Below are 15,000 nucleotides of genomic sequence, written 5' to 3' on the forward strand. Positions count from 1 at the left end.
TATGATGCTATCTAAAGAGTGAATTAAATTTTTAAAATTTTATTTGATTAAATGTTTAAATTTTAAAATTTTCTATAAAATTAATAAACACATGTAAAAAGTGTTGTCATAAAAAAATTTAAAAAGGTTTATCTATAAAAACTTTTGCAAAATATTTTATTTTAAGTTGGGTAACAATCAATTTTTATACAAATGACAATAATAGTTATAACATTAAATTTATAAAAGAATAGAATAAACATTTTCAAAAGAGTGAATTTTTATTTAAATGTAGGTAATGCCAATAAAATAATAATACGAAAACCCGAATTTCAATTTATGTATATAATGATAACAAAACGTTCTTGAACCGTTTGTTTTTTAAACAAAACTAAATATTTAGTCAACATGTGCATTCTAACTAAATACTAAAATATCAAATTATCAAATTACTACGGCTGACTAAGAAATTTATTACTTGAATAACGATGAATATGAAAGAAATTAAAACCATGTTTTATAACAACTTAGTAATTAGTGCATCACTCTTACCTTTCTTTTAAGAAAAACTATTATTACTTTTGTATAATTGCTAATAAATCAAGAGAGTATAGGCATCGCAAAATTAAAAGGGTATTAGAATATATCTATAGAATGATATGTCAAGCGATCTGTGTAATGTTTAAACAGAGAGGTTTCTAGAAACAAATCACTTCTTTAAGTAGTAAGCATTTATGTGTACAGAAAAAATATACTCAAGCTAATCAATATCAAATAAATGAATTGTTCTGTTTTTAAAAAGCTACTGTTATATTTGCATAAATAATGTTAAAGTATTAAATGAGTTTGAAATTACATTCCAATAAAACCAGACATTGATATGACTTTAAAATATTAGACAATAAAACTTATAGGCAATGAATGATACATGAATAAGAGATTAAAATAAGGTAAACTGAATATTGGATGTAATGAAAGTACATTTATCAAAACTTTATACAAAATGAAAGCTATTTTATACAGTACGCGAGTCATTAACATTAAAATGGCCATTGAAAATTCTGAGACAGGAAAAAAATTTCTTTTAATTTTGATGAGATGACTTTTCTTAAGAAAATTATCTTTCTATCCAACTACAAGGTAATTGTAATAGATATACCCATATGTCATGTTGAGAGTTGATGAAATATTGTGAACAAAAAATTAAGATTAAAGAAAAATGACACAACACTGCAACTTGAAAAAATACGACAAAAACAACTGAAAGTTTACCATATCTGTTAAAGATTGGGCATTTAAATCTTATTAACGGTGAATGAATTCTTTAAGTGCTTGAGTGTATAATATAGGCTTGAAAAAAATTGGAAAGGACGCGATGAAAGGAGCAATGGTGATAAGAGTCACCATTGATGGTGAAAGAGGCAATGGTGATAAGAGTCACCATTGATGGTGAAAGAGGCAATTGTGATAAGAGTCACCATTGATGGTGACAGAGTCAATGGTGATAAGAGTCACCATTGATGGTGAAAGAGGCAATGGTGATAAGATTCACCATTGATGGTGAAAGAGGCAATGGTGATGAGAGTCACCATTGATGGTGAAAGAGGCAATGGTGATAAGAGTCACCATTGATGGTGAAAGAGGCAATGGTGATAAGAGTCACCATTGATGGTGAAAGTGGCAATGGTGATAAGAGTCACCAGTGATGGCTTGACTTGCTTGACTTGCTTGCCTTGCTTGTCTTGCTTGCCTTGCAAGGTGGCAGGGACGATAAAGCCACTTTAAATGATCATGGCATTCTAAGAGTAATTTTCAGGGTCAGATCGGCAGAGATTGCACCAGCAGAGCTCAAGATGAAGAAAGTATTGTTGATATAAAAGTGATGGCAGGGATGTAGATGATGGAAGCAGCAGCAGTGACAATGATGGTGAAAATGGCAAGGCAGGTGACGTGATGATGGAAATCACTCCGGCAGGGCTATGGTGGTGAAGATGATGATGATGGGAGGCGATTCTGATGGCAATGGTTGTGTTGGGAGGTGATAGCTTTGGAAGGGATGATGGGAAGTAATGGTAGAGTCATAGGGGTTGTGATAGAAGAGACCATGATGTGAGGTTAGTGGTAATAAGTGAAAGCCATGGCTTGGCGAAAATGATAGAAGCAGGTTCAACAATAAAGATCCAGTAAATGGCACAGTTCCAAACCCAGGGTCAAGGTGACCCATCCAGAAAGAGTCAAACAAATCACATCCCTATCCCCGTCTTCAAGACAATTGTAAATCAACATTCTGCCCAAACACATTCGGGCTTCCTGTAGGCCTCCAGTCCGCCTACTGCACTTGGGTATGGACATGAAACACAAACAAATACACCCCCACCGGTAGAAGCACACTTATCTGTATTTCAAATCCATGCGAATGCCAACCACAATCATCTTGTCAACAAAGAACACGAATGTAACTCACCCGACCCTAACCAGTTGGAATCAACTTGAACCCAAGTCCAGAACCACACCACCACCTTCACTTTATCACTGAATCTACCTCCAGCATCCTCATCCTCCCCACAACTTCCACCCACCACCACCTTCCTCGACGAACACAATCTCTACATCACAATCACTACAACCCCACCAATACCACCATCATCACTTCCTCCACCATTACCTCCCTTCACAACCATTGCCATCATCATCACTTCCCATCATCATCCCTTCACCACCACAACCCTCCCATCATGATTTCCATCATCCCGTCACCCAACAATGCCACCTTCACCAACAATGTCACTATTGTTGCTCCATCATCTACATCCCCATCATCACCTCGCCACCAACAACTCCTCCAACATCTTGATCACTGCCATTACAATCCCCGGGGCCCTCCAATATAACCCATCCCATTACTCCGCTGAATACCACAATCATTCTCCATGACCTCACCATCCCTGCTGGCCACCGCCCCTACCGCCCACATATGGCCAATCTCGATTCCTGGAGCTTGATGACGTCAAATATCTGTAACAAAAAGTAACAGATCATAAAATGCAGGGGAAAAAAATCAGTTCTTTGACTTCACATCTAGTTCAACTTTTGTTGATTCTTGTCTAATCCTGGGGCTTTCTATCTTTCAAGATTTTCAAGGTTTGCTTCAACTAAGTCGTTTGTAGTCTTAGTATATACAAACTATTTTGCGAGAGAACTTGTCTTAGGTTATACATACTATTTGGTGAAAGGCCTCGTCTTAGTATATACATATTTTGTGAGAGGCCTAGTCTTAGTATATACATATTTTGTGAGAGGCCTAGTCTCAGTATATACATAGTATTTTATAAAAGGCCTGTTCTTAGTATAATAAACATAATCTTTTGTGAGAGGCCTAGTCTTAGTATTATATACATACTATTTTGTGAGAGGCCTATTTAACACCTACAATATGACATTGATTGATATCATTCATGGTGCACAAAAAATATGATCAAAACACATATTGCACGCTATTATTTGCAATTACTGCCTCGATGAAAATATTTACCTCCTGTCTTAGTAGTAGTAGTAGTAGTAGTCGTAGTAGTAGCCGTAGTAGTAGTCGTAGAAGTAGCCGTAGTAGTAGTAGTAGTAGTAGTAGTAGTAGTAGTAGTAGTAGTAGTAGTAGTAGTAGTAGTAGTAGTAGTAGTAGTAGTAGTAGTAGTAGTGATGATGATGTGGTAGCAGTGGTTGTATTTGTAGTGAAGATTATGTTTTGGTGCATGTAGTAGTAGTTGTAGTGATGATGAGGTGGAGTTGACTGCATTTGTAGTAGTAGTAGTAGTAGTGGTATGATGATAATGTGCTTGTGATTGTAGTTGTATTGGAAGTAGTGATAATGATGTGGAGGCGGTGGTTGTAGTAATAGCAGTGGTAGTGGTGTTGATGGTGGTGGCTGTAGCAGTAGTGATGATGATGTGGTGGTGGTGGTGGTTGTAGAGAGCAGGATGAGTGGCGGTGGTGGTTGTAGTAGTAGTGGTAGAAAGGTTGATGTGGCAGTGACGGTTGTAGTCGTACTGGTATTGATGATGTGATAGTTGTGGTTTCAGTGATGATGATGTGGTGGTTGTGGTTGTGGTAGTAGTGGTAGTGATGATAATGTGTTGGTAGTAGTGGTTGTAGTTGTGGTGATGTGCAGTGGTCGTGGTGTGGTGATGATATGTAGGTGGTTGTACTGGTGGTATTAGTAATGATGATGTGGTGGTTGTGGTTGTAGTAAAAGTTGTAGGATAATGATCTGGAGGAGCTAATTGTAGTAACGATGGTAGTGATGATGATGTGGTGGTGGTGGTGGTTGTAAGCAAAGTTTTATTAACGATAATGTGGTGGTGGTGGTTGTTGCAGTGGTGGTAATGATGTATAATGGTGGTTTTAGTAGTAATTGTGGTGATGATGACATGGTGGTTGTAGTGGTAGTGGCAGTAGTGTTGATGTGGTGATGACAGCTGTAGAAGCAGTGGTATTGATGATGATGATATCGTGGTGGCGTTTGCAGTAGCAGTGATGAGTGGTGGTGATGATTGTAGTAGTAGTAGTAGTAGTAGTAGTGATGATGATGTTGATGATGGTGATGATGATGATGATGATGTGGTGGTGATAGTGGTAGTAGTATTAGATGTTAGAATTAGTAGAAGAAGTAGAAGTATTAGTTGTAGTAGTAGTAGTAGTAGTAGTAGTAGTAGTAGTAGTAGTAGTAGTAGTAGTAGTAGTAGTAGTAGTAGTAGTAGTAGTAGTAGTAGTAGTAGTAGTAGTAGTAGTAGTAGTAGTAATAATAGTAGTAGTCAGAGACGCCAACTTTAAATTTGGCTCCCAGGAGTTTCAGACACCACTCATAGGAATACCAATGCCGAAAGAGGAATTTCCGCACACAAGAGAAAGGAATTTGAATGATACATAAACACATTGCCAAATACAATCCCAAAGTTTCCTGTAGTATACTGGTGGTAGTGAGGATGAGGTGGTGTTCGTGGTTGTAGTAATAGTGGTAGTGATGATGATATGGTGGTGGTTGGAGTAGTAGTGGTAGTGATGATGATGTGGTGGTGGTGGTTGAAGTAGTAGTTGTAGTGATGATGATGTGGTGGTGGCATAGTGGTTGTAGTGTTGTGGTCGTGATGTTGGTTGTAGTACAAATGGTAGTGATGATGATGTGATAGTGGTGGTTGTAGTAGTAGTCGTGGGAGTGATGATAATGTAGTGGTTGTGGTTGTAGTCGTAGTAGTGGTAATGATGATATGGTGATGGTAGTTGTTGCAGTAGTAGTGGTAGTGATGATGTGGTGGTGGTGGTTGTAGTAGTAGAAGTGGTAATGATGATGTGGTGGTTGTAGTAGTAGTGGTAGTGATGATGTGGTGATGGTGGTTGTAGAAGTAGTGGTAGTAAGGATGATGTTGCAGTGGTGGTTGTTGTAGCAGTAGTAGTAGTTGTGGTGACGATAATGTGGTGGTGGTAGTCGTAGTAGCAATGGTAGTGATGATGATGTGGTGGTGGTGGTGGTTGTAGTAGTAGTGGTAGTGATGATGATGTGGTGGTGGTGGTTGTAGTACAAATGATAGTGATGATGATATGGTGGTGCTTGTAGTAGTGGTGGTAGTGATATGATGTGGTGGTGGTGGTTGTAGTACAAATGGTAGTGATGGTGGTGTAGTGGTGGTTGTAGTAGTCGTGGTAGTGATGATGCGGTGGTGGTGGTTGTAGTAGTAGTGATAATGATGATGTGGTGGTGGTGGTTGTAGTAGTAGTGGTAGTGATGATGTGGTGGTGGTGGTTGTAGTAGTAGTGGTAATGATGATGTGGTGGTGGTTGTAGTAGTAGTGGTAGTTGCAGTGATGATGATGTGGTGGGGGTGGTTGAAGTAGTAGTGATAGTGATGATGTTGTGGCGGCGGTGGTGGTTGTAGTAGTAGTGGTAATGATGATGTGGTGGTTGTAGTAGTAGTGGTAGTGATGATGTGGTGGTGGTAGTGGTTGTAGTAGTAGTGATAATGATGATGTGGTGGTTATAGTAGTAGTCGTGGTAGTGATGATAATATAGTGGAGGTGGTTGTAGTAGTAGTAGTGGTAAATATGATGTGGTGGTGGTGGTGGTTGTTGTAGTAGTGGTAGTGATGATGTGGTGGTGGTGGTGGTTGCAGTAGTAGAAGTTGTAATGATGATGTGGTGGTTGTGGTGGGGCTGGTAGTTGTAGTAGTAGTGGTAGTAATGATGATGATGTTGTAGTGGTGGTGTTTGTAGTTGTAGTAGCAGTGAAAGTGATGATGATGTGGTGGTGGTGGTTGTAGTAGTAGTGGTAGCGGTGATGATGATGTGGTGGTGGTGGTTGTAGTTGCAGTGGTAATGATGATGTGGTGGTGGAGGTTGTAGTAGTAGTGACGATGGTTGTAATATTAGTGGCAGTGATGATGATGAAGTGTTTGGAAGGGGGGGGGGGGGGGGGGGGATCCTTGGAACAAATTGACCTCACGGGAATTTGACGGAAGTTGCCCGCTACCGAAATTTTTGGCTCTCGACCAGAGTTTTTTCCGGTGAGACCGGAGTTTTGGCATCACTGATTAGTAGTAGTAGAAGTAGTATTAGAGATTAGTAGAAGTAGTATTAGAGATTAGTAGTAGTAGTAGTAGTAGTAGTAGTAGTAGTAGTAGTAGTAGTAGTATAGTAGGTAGTAGTAGTGGTAGCAGCAGCAGCAGAAGTAGTAGTAGTAGTAGTAGTAGTAGTAGTAGTAGTAGTAGTAGTAGTAGTAGTAGTAGTAGTAGTAGTAGTAGTAGTAGTGATGATGATGTGGTAGCAGTGGTTGTATTTGTAGTGAAGATTATGTTTTGGTGCATGTAGTAGTAGTTGTAGTGATGATGAGGTGGAGTTGACTGCATTTGTAGTAGTAGTAGTAGTAGTGGTATGATGATAATGTGCTTGTGATTGTAGTTGTATTGGAAGTAGTGATAATGATGTGGAGGCGGTGGTTGTAGTAATAGCAGTGGTAGTGGTGTTGATGGTGGTGGCTGTAGCAGTAGTGATGATGATGTGGTGGTGGTGGTGGTTGTAGAGAGCAGGATGAGTGGCGGTGGTGGTTGTAGTAGTAGTGGTAGAAAGGTTGATGTGGCAGTGACGGTTGTAGTCGTACTGGTATTGATGATGTGATAGTTGTGGTTTCAGTGATGATGATGTGGTGGTTGTGGTTGTGGTAGTAGTGGTAGTGATGATAATGTGTTGGTAGTAGTGGTTGTAGTTGTGGTGATGTGCAGTGGTCGTGGTGTGGTGATGATATGTAGGTGGTTGTACTGGTGGTATTAGTAATGATGATGTGGTGGTTGTGGTTGTAGTAAAAGTTGTAGGATAATGATCTGGAGGAGCTAATTGTAGTAACGATGGTAGTGATGATGATGTGGTGGTGGTGGTGGTTGTAAGCAAAGTTTTATTAACGATAATGTGGTGGTGGTGGTTGTTGCAGTGGTGGTAATGATGTATAATGGTGGTTTTAGTAGTAATTGTGGTGATGATGACATGGTGGTTGTAGTGGTAGTGGCAGTAGTGTTGATGTGGTGATGACAGCTGTAGAAGCAGTGGTATTGATGATGATGATATCGTGGTGGCGTTTGCAGTAGCAGTGATGAGTGGTGGTGATGATTGTAGTAGTAGTAGTAGTAGTAGTAGTGATGATGATGTTGATGATGGTGATGATGATGATGATGATGTGGTGGTGATAGTGGTAGTAGTATTAGATGTTAGAATTAGTAGAAGAAGTAGAAGTATTAGTTGTATAGTAGTATGTAGTAGTAGTAGTAGTAGTAGTAGTAGTAGTAGTAGTAGTAGTCGTAGTAGTAGTAGTAGTAGTAGTAGTAGTAGTAGTAGTAGTAGTAGTAGTAGTAGTAGTAGTAGTAATAATAATAGTAGTAGTCAGAGACGCCAACTTTAAATTTGGCTCCCAGGAGTTTCAGACACCACTCATAGGAATACCAATGCCGAAAGAGGAATTTCCGCACACAAGAGAAAGGAATTGGAATGATACATAAACACATTGCCAAATACAATCCCAAAGTTTCCTGTAGTATACTGGTGGTAGTGAGGATGAGGTGGTGTTCGTGGTTGTAGTAATAGTGGTAGTGATGATGATATGGTGGTGGTTGGAGTAGTAGTGGTAGTGATGATGATGTGGTGGTGGTGGTTGAAGTAGTAGTTGTAGTGATGATGATGTGGTGGTGGCATAGTGGTTGTAGTGTTGTGGTCGTGATGTTGTTGTAGTACAAATGGTAGTGATGATGATGTGATAGTGGTGGTTGTAGTAGTAGTCGTGGGAGTGATGATAATGTAGTGGTTGTGGTTGTAGTCGTAGTAGTGGTAATGATGATATGGTGATGGTAGTTGTTGCAGTAGTAGTGGTAGTGATGATATGGTGATGGTAGTTGTTGCAGTAGTAGTGGTAGTGATGATGTGGTGGTGGTGGTTGTAGTAGTAGAAGTGGTAATGATGATGTGGTGGTTGTAGTAGTAGTGGTAGTGATGATGTGGTGATGGTGGTTGTAGAAGTAGTGGTAGTAAGGATGATGTTGCAGTGGTGGTTGTTGTAGCAGTAGTAGTAGTTGTGGTGACGATAATGTGGTGGTGGTAGTCGTAGTAGCAATGGTAGTGATGATGATGTGGTGGTGGTGGTGGTTGTAGTAGTAGTGGTAGTGATGATGATGTGGTGGTGGTGGTTGTAGTACAAATGATAGTGATGATGATATGGTGGTGCTTGTAGTAGTGGTGGTAGTGATATGATGTGGTGGTGGTGGTTGTAGTACAAATGGTAGTGATGGTGGTGTAGTGGTGGTTGTAGTAGTCGTGGTAGTGATGATGCGGTGGTGGTGGTTGTAGTAGTAGTGATAATGATGATGTGGTGGTGGTGGTTGTAGTAGTAGTGGTAGTGATGATGTGGTGGTGGTGGTTGTAGTAGTAGTGGTAATGATGATGTGGTGGTGGTTGTAGTAGTAGTGGTAGTTGCAGTGATGATGATGTGGTGGGGGTGGTTGAAGTAGTAGTGATAGTGATGATGTTGTGGCGGCGGTGGTGGTTGTAGTAGTAGTGGTAATGATGATGTGGTGGTTGTAGTAGTAGTGGTAGTGATGATGTGGTGGTGGTAGTGGTTGTAGTAGTAGTGATAATGATGATGTGGTGGTTATAGTAGTAGTCGTGGTAGTGATGATAATATAGTGGAGGTGGTTGTAGTAGTAGTAGTGGTAAATATGATGTGGTGGTGGTGGTGGTTGTTGTAGTAGTGGTAGTGATGATGTGGTGGTGGTGGTGGTTGCAGTAGTAGAAGTTGTAATGATGATGTGGTGGTTGTGGTGGGGCTGGTAGTTGTAGTAGTAGTGGTAGTAATGATGATGATGTTGTAGTGGTGGTGTTTGTAGTTGTAGTAGCAGTGAAAGTGATGATGATGTGGTGGTGGTGGTTGTAGTAGTAGTGGTAGCGGTGATGATGATGTGGTGGTGGTGGTTGTAGTTGCAGTGGTAATGATGATGTGGTGGGGGAGGTTGTGGTAGTAGTGACGATGGTTGTAATATTAGTGGCAGTGATGATGATGAAGTGTTTGGAAGGGGGGGGGGGGGTATCCTTGGAACAAATTGACCTCACGGGAATTTGACGGAAGTTGCCCGCTACCGAAATTTTTGGCTCTCGACCAGAGTTTTTTCCGGTGAGACCGGAGTTTTGGCATCACTGATTAGTAGTAGTAGAAGTAGTATTAGAGATTAGTAGAAGTAGTATTAGAGATTAGTAGTATAGTAGTAGTAGTAGTAGTAGTAGTAGTAGTAGTAGTAGTAGTAGTAGTAGTAGTAGTAGTAGTAGAGTAGTGGTAGCAGCAGCAGCAGAAGTAGTAGTAGTAGTAGTAGTAGTAGTAGTAGTAGTAGTAATAGTAGTATATAGTAGTATAGTAGTAGTAGTAGTAGTAGTAGTAGTAGTAGTAGTAGTAGTAGTAGTAGTAGTAGTAGTAGCAGTAGCAGTAGTAGCAGTAGTAATGGTGGTGGTGCTTGTAGTAGTGGTAGTATGTTCGTTTTTAAGGGATTTACGGCGCTTGCCACACATTTAGATATCAGCGCCAGTAAAAAGGAAGAAAGTGGGAAAGTAAAAATTTCTAGAATTACAATCAAAGTACCCAAGAAAAAGGGAGACAGAGGAGATCAAATAGGGAACAGATGTAGATGTAGAGCCACTATCAATGTACTTAGTTTGAGATCACCTAAATGTCTCATCCTGACACAAGCACAGGTCCCCACTAAGAGGAACACACAGATAGAGAGAGAGAGGGAGAGAGAGAGAGAGAGAGAGAGAGAGAGAGAGAGAGAGAGAGAGAGAGAGAGAGAGAGGAGAGAAGAGAGAGAGAGAGAAAGAGAGAGAGAGAGAGAAGAGAGAGAGAGAGAGAGAAGAGAGAGAAGAGAGAGAGAGAGAAGAGAGGAGAGGGGGGGGAGAGGGTGAGGGAGGTAGAGAGAGGGAGAGAGAGAAAGAAGACCAACAGACATTCCTACCTCAGAGAGAAGGCTCCAGTCCTATGAAGAATACACAATCCAATCCTGTCCATCCTTGAGAAAATAATAAAAAACGTTATTCTTGTTTATGTTGTGATCGAAGAAGTTATGTTTTGAAAGAAATGCAGTCTCACAACTAACGTTCAGATCATCTTTACATTCATCCCGATAGCTCAATTGGTTAACTACTAAAACAATGTGACAAGTTCTGTTCCCCTGTTGAGCCTCAAAAGCTAACTTCTAAATGAAGACATAGCACAAGGCTATTAATCGTGCAGCACAGACAGATCTTATGACACTTATGAGAGTATATACTCATCAAACCAAACTCCTGATTATTTCAATATGTAACATTAGTAAAAAAAGAATTCTACTACTATAACTATAAGCAATTTTACTTTGTAGTTGTTAGCTAAATGACGAGAAAATATTTTACAGTAAGGATAGAGACACAGTTTCTTTAAATGGTGGGCCAGTTTTATTAATTTTATCACTTGTGAACTCTTTAAAACCATGTTTTTGGCAGGATACATTGATCTTTATCACTGTTTCAGTTTCAGTTGGGTGGGGAAGTGTGGCTCAGTGGTACAGTTTTTGTTTTGTACCCCAAAGGTCCCGAGTTCGAATACCGGCTGCGCTGTGTGGCCTTGAGCAAGTCACCTCGCCCAAGCTCAGTTTGAAGTGCAGCACTGCGGCTGACGTCTGGGTTATTCCAGTATTCCCTTGGAATAGACTCTAAAGACAAATTTCCCCTATAGGATGAATAAAGGGATAATTGCTGTAACCTGTGAGTTTTGACTGATATTCACTACCTTGAGCAATTGAAATATATTTTAGTCTATGCGTTTTCTTTGAACGGACTCTTGTCAGTGCTTTCCAAACAATGTAGTCAATGAGTTTCATATCACGGGACTTTTGTTTTTTTCACTAATTATTGATCAACAATATTTATGTTTACAGCTGTTTGTGTCCTCATATTTAAATCTTTTTCATTTATCCATTCCTTATCTATTTAATGAGTTGATGTTTAGCAAGATTATTATCGAATTATCAAAACGTCCTTTCTATACAACGCCTTCACCAGTTAAGTAGAAAACGGTAAGGGCTGCCTGAAGCCGGTGTCGTAAAATACTAACGAAAGAGTGAAAATGGAAAGGCTTCGTATGGGAACAAAACAGACAAAGGACGTTTCGGGTACAAACCCTTCGTCAGCACAATACACAAATAAACGTGGAAAACAAATAAAATATAATGAAAAATAACTTGTATCGTCTGTACTCAATGGTGGTTGCAGTATGAATGAAATGTTAGCATGGCGTGGGTAGAGGATAGGGTGCCCCAGGGGGGTGATCTAATTGATAAGAAAAGGTCAGCGTCAGAGAACAGAACTTTCCAGAAAATAATGAAAGATAAAGACATTAAGTGGTAGTAGTAGTAGTAGTAGTAGTAGTAGTAGTAGTAGTAGTAGTAGTAGTAGTAGTAGTAGTAGTAGTAGTAGTAGTATTAGTAGTAGTAGTAAGTAGTAGTAGTGTAGTAGTAGTAGTAGTAGTAGTAGTAGTAGTAGTAGTAGTAGTAGTAGTAGTATAATAGTAATAGTAGTAGTAGAAAGCTGTTGTGAAACAGTAGGGGGCGTTGGAGAGGGCGAGGTGAAAGAGTCACGGCGGAGGTGGGGGGTTTGTTGGATGAGCGAAGGTCGAATCTTCGCGAAGGAAATACGAACGATCAGATGGCGATGCGATAGTAAAGTGGAAAATACAGATAAATAGATAGATAGATAGATAGATGGATAGACAGATAGATAGATAGATAGATAGATAGATAGATAGATAGATAGATAGATAGATAGATAGATAGATAGATAGATAGATAGATAGATAGATAGATAGAAAAGAGGGGAGAGAAGAGAAAAAAAAACAACAAAAAAAAACAAAAAAAAAACAAACAAACAAACAAAGCAACAACGTCAACAGAAAAAAAAAAAATTAAATTTAAAAAAAAAGGGGAGGGGGGGGGGGGCAGGAAGGGGGGGGGGTAGGGAGGGGGGGGGGGGGTTGGGACGCTAAAAGTTATTTTTCATTCTTTTTTAGTTGTTTTCCACGTTTTTTTGTGTATTGTTGTGCTGACGAAGGGTTTGTACCCGAAACGTCCATTGTCTGATTTGTTCCCATATGAAGCCTTTCCATTTTCACTCTTTCGCTAGTATTTTACTTCACCAGTTAACTAAGCCAATAGAGAGACAGACAGAAAAAGAGATAGAGAGAGACGGAGAGATACAGAAGGTTTGAGGAGAGAGAGAGGAGAGAGAGAGAAAGAGAGGAGAGAGAGAGAGAGAGAGAGAGGAGAGAGAGAGAGAGAGAGAGAGAGAGAGAGAGAGAGAGATAGAGAGAGAACTAAATGGAATACCTACCTCAAGATTGGATCTCCATTATGAATACAATCTTTTGATGAATACACGATGTAATCCTGTATCTTCATGCCGTCCTTTAGTGAATTAAAAATAAAAGATGTATTTCTTGATTATGTTTTGAATTTGTAAACAGATAATGAGCAAAGAAATTATGTTTTGAAAGATATGCAGCCTTGCACTTAATGATAATAGTAACTAATAATTTTTTGACCTCACCAATTAAAAAAATAAAATCAAACTCTTGAAAATGAATTATCAGGAGAAAAATTGTCACTTCTGTAAATACCAAATGTTGGTTAATGCTGAAGGCAATCTAAGGTGGAATACTGGAATCTATGATTTCAGTTTGTAAAACTCTTTGTGGATTCCAAACAATGGATCAGAAAATGGTGAGATCGGAGTCTAACAAAACAGTCATAAATTAGATTTGTTCATTCTACAATTCCGTATACATCAAATTGTCGGCTGGGATTTTTTTCAAAGTTTGATATATTGTGCAGATACACTGTTTCTATAATTAAAATGGTGCTGGTTGAAGCTCGAAGAAAAAAATAACGGTAAGTATTGAATTGTAAGACAGTATCTGTCTTTGTCTAATAAATTGAAGCTTACAATTGAATACTTATCGTTATTTCACTATTTCTATAAGCACATGAAAGCTTTCCTTGTATTTTGAGGTGCTTCATTGTAAAAATCACCTGCAAAGAATCTCAGTTCTTAAAATACAAAGGGGCATAACTCAGTTAATTATTTTGACCTCCAATATTGACTCATATTACACTACACAGCTGACAAAGTTTAAAATATTTGGCTTATGAGGCTGTTAAAAGCTATTGAATTCAATGCTTTCAAATTCAATTTACTTTTGAAAAAACCGTTAACAGTCTAATTAATGTGGATTATACTCATTCAGATCAATTCAGTTCAGATTGGTATGAATGTCGATTTTTATGTCTAGTCTAGTGCAAGATTTTTTATTATATAAAAAAAAAATTCAATACACCGTGAAAAAGAGCGCTATGTAAACACACGAAAAGGCTTTATGTGACGGCGTTATAGTATAGTTATGTGACACACTGCAGTTAGTGAAGCGTATGGATAATGGAATTGTGTATGGGCGTGTACAGATAATTTGGGGTGACCAATTTGGTTCGATATTACGGACCCTGAAATTGAAATCCATCCATTTTATTCTATTTGGATTCGGAATGAATTTACTACAACGAATACAGCTTTAACTGTAAGCGAAGACGTCTATTATCTGTAGTGTAATAAATTAGACTTAGAATTCTATATCTAGGTCTAGAGCACACTAGGCCTAGGTATCTCGACAGTATTTAACAACTACAACACAACGCAAACGAATAATATTAGTCCTCAAAAATAGTATAGACAAAGCTACTATATGATCATCAGCCAGCAAATTATAATATTACATTGATATGTGCCATAAGTTTTGAATAGTTTCATATCTTTGATCACTTGGTGCCTTGTGGTTTCTTTAATCGTCTAATTCTTTTTCTTCAGTAGGAGTTTACAGTCTACAGCTGTTAAAAAGTTGTCGTACTCGTACTATATAAATCTTTATCATTTATCCAATCATTGTCAAATTAATTGTTAAGCAATAATTATTAAAATATCAAAATATCATGTCCTTACCCTACAACTCTTTCCCCGGTGAACTGAGCCAAGAGAGAGAGAGAGAGAGAGAGAGAGAGAGAGAGAGAGAGAGAGAGAGAGAGAGAGAGAGAGAGAGAGAGAGAGAGAGAGAGAGAAATGTAATTCCTACCTCGTGATGAAGTCTCCGTTACGAATCCAATCCTTTGAAGAATACACGATCCAATCCGGTCTCTTGATTCCGTCCTGTAGTGAATTTTTGAAAAACGTAATTCTTGTTAATATTTTGAATTTGTATATAAATAGATTATTGAAGAAATTATGTTTTGAAAGAAATGCAGTCTCACCACCTAATATAATTAACAATAACTTAGATGGGTTTTTTTTTTGTTTTTTTTTTACCTCAACAGTTAATCTCTCGAATATGAATTATCTCCATGAATCTGTTCACTTTCATAAATACCTCATGTTGATTAATG

General features: G+C 38.8%; 1 long non-coding RNA gene across 4 annotated transcripts in view; it reads right to left on the reverse strand.

Annotated features, from left to right (window-relative positions):
• Positions 1–395: 395 nt before the first annotated feature.
• LOC144978575 (uncharacterized) overlaps positions 396–15,000 on the reverse strand; it is a 16,029-nt gene continuing 1,424 nt past the window's right edge. Inside the window, exons 1-4 of one of the 4 annotated variants that reach the window (XR_013646540.1) lie at positions 14,694–14,797; positions 12,905–12,978; positions 10,498–10,551; positions 396–2,994 (exon numbers count right to left, since the gene is read on the reverse strand). This is a non-coding gene — a long non-coding RNA (uncharacterized LOC144978575). Of the gene's footprint in view, positions 2,995–10,497; positions 10,552–12,904; positions 12,979–14,340; positions 14,424–14,693; positions 14,798–15,000 lie in introns of those variants that run through there. The other 3 variants (XR_013646539.1, XR_013646541.1, XR_013646542.1) reach the window with 3 other exon arrangements.

The sequence above is a fragment of the Berghia stephanieae genome, chromosome 1, assembly GCF_034508935.2.
Source record: "Berghia stephanieae isolate SIO BIC M18660-M18661 chromosome 1, UCSD_Bste_1.3, whole genome shotgun sequence".
Taxonomy (NCBI): domain Eukaryota; kingdom Metazoa; phylum Mollusca; class Gastropoda; order Nudibranchia; family Aeolidiidae; genus Berghia; species Berghia stephanieae.